The sequence below is a fragment of the Pinus tabuliformis genome, chromosome 6 (assembly GCF_031772625.1).
Source record: "Pinus tabuliformis cultivar Carrire ecotype Pingquan chromosome 6, CPIR1, whole genome shotgun sequence".
Lineage (NCBI taxonomy): Eukaryota > Viridiplantae > Streptophyta > Pinopsida > Pinales > Pinaceae > Pinus > Pinus tabuliformis.
Window position 1 is genome coordinate 205,343,348 of NC_142292.1, and position 2,272 is coordinate 205,345,619.

The 2,272-nt window shown below is 42.8% G+C and overlaps 1 pseudogene; it reads right to left on the minus strand.

Moving 5' to 3' along the window:
- Positions 1 to 510: 510 nt before the first annotated feature.
- Positions 511 to 1,916, minus strand: LOC149258167 (ATP-dependent 6-phosphofructokinase 2 pseudogene; annotated as a pseudogene).
- Positions 1,917 to 2,272: the final 356 nt, after the last annotated feature.

Below are 2,272 nucleotides of genomic sequence, written 5' to 3' on the forward strand. Positions count from 1 at the left end.
ACACTGTCAGTATTCTTTGAGAACCTTTTGGAGGACCACAACCTAATAGACATCCCCTCTGCCAAAATCCAGCCCACATGGAGGAATAATAGAACTGGTGAGGCAAGTCTGGCCAGAAGGCTCGACAGATTCCTCATTAAAGTGTCTCTGGTCAACAGGGGTACTCATATCAAACAATGGGTTGGTTCGGATGGTCTATCTAATCACAGACCTATCTACCTGGAACTGCAGCATGTCATTAATAAGCCAAAGGCTCCCTTTAAATTTAACTCTACTTGGTTAAGGGATGGTGATTATATGAGGATGGTGGTTGATTTTTGGAAGGCTCACCCACCTGGTACTGATGGGAACATAGCGGAAGGGGGGTTAATGTCCTCCACTTGTACCATTTTTATTCAGATTAGACAAAGAAAGCACTAAAATAGCTAGTACTCTGAACTATAAATATAGCCTTAAACAAAATGGCATGCATCTGACCTTCCGCACTATGTTGAAGATCATTTCTCCCATCTATATCTTTCTAGATTTTGCAAGAGAGGAAAAGTCTGGTTGATTCGTTACAGACATCATCCAAGCCCATTTATGATCATTGACATCCACAAAGTTCTGAGTAGCAGCGATTCGATCCAATGGAATATAAGCATAGATCCCATTTATCCGCCCTGCAGCAAAACCAGTATAGCCTGCCATGGCTCCATGGATGGCAGAATTAGCAAGCAGAGTACAGTAGATATTATCAGCAGCATTAGCCGGCACAGCTCTGATCATATAAGTTGGGTCAATATATTTCAATGTAAGGGTCTCATTGGGGTGATGCTTCTTCCACCAATGCTTCAGCTCATCCCTGAGCCATGGCCCAACATCGAAAAATGTAGGATTTCCATATTCATCCCTCTTCTCCTTGTCCTCAGGCCTCCTGGGAATCAATTCTTGTCCAGCCCCCTCTGCAACAACAAGCACAAAGTGTCCATTCTCTTCCAGAGTATGATCTAGAAACTCAAATAACCCCCCTTCTCCCTCCAGATAAAATGGGTTCTCAGGTATAAGGCAACAGTCCACATCCCTGCTTCCCAAAGTTGAATGCAATGCAATATGTCCAGTATACCTACCCATCAACTTAACCAGCCCTACTCCATTAGGGGCACTCTCTGCCTCAACATGGGCAGCATTGATGGCACTCTGGGCTCTCTCCCTTGCTGTATGAAATCCAAAGGACACATCAATAATACCCACATCATTATCCACAGAATTGGGGATCCCGGCAATTGAAACCTTAAGGCCCCTCCTCTTAACTTCTTCAAATACCTTCACTGCACCCTTCATGGTCCCATCCCCACCAATGATATAAACCTGGTTAAAACCATTGGCTTCAATGCCATCCACTATCTTCTGCAAATCAAAGCCCCCCTTTGAGGTCTCCAGCATTGTCCCCCCTATCTTGTGCCAATTGTCACTAATTTTGGATTCAAAACCACAGGCTCTGATGAATAAAACCCACGATACCCCGACCTAATCCCTTTGATATCCCTTATGCCATACTGAAACCAGAGACCAATTACAAGCTCTCTGATGACAGTGTTAACACCAGGTGATAACCTCCTACATGTAACAATGGTAGCATGGACATCATCAGGGCTAAAGCACACCTCAGACCTAGGCCCTGCTCTGTGATAAAGCACTTGTGTCTCCCTTGATATTGTCTGTATATCCACAACAATGTCCTCCATAACCATATCATTCTCAGTCACAAAAAAACCTTCAACGGGAAGAAAATACTGGTTATGCATAAGAGGATTTCTAAAATTGGGTACATCCTGTAAGTATTCTCTCAAGTGGGGAGTACTTTGAATCCTCTTCTGGCCATGATAATTGATGACAGAGCCAGTCGCTGATGAATGCCTTTCAAACTTTTGCATTGCAGATATCAGGAAAGAATGTAACCAACACAGAAACAGAAGATTTATAGAAAGTTGGAAGACAATGATAACGTTGAAAACTATTGAATCAATCACAAACTGTAACAATTGAAACACCTATAACATTCATACACGGTGATAACAATAACAATGTACCATTTAAGCAATAAAATCAACGAGAATCGATCTCAGGTCGCACGACTAAGGGCAGGAAATGAACCACGGCTTATTACTCTACTGGCCTAATCAGAGAAACCAAAGGCCTGTTACATGAATATCACAATTCATCCCAGGCTAGCCATAACAGGCATGATTCCTCGTGGTCATTCTGGTTCGCATAAATCCAACAATATAAA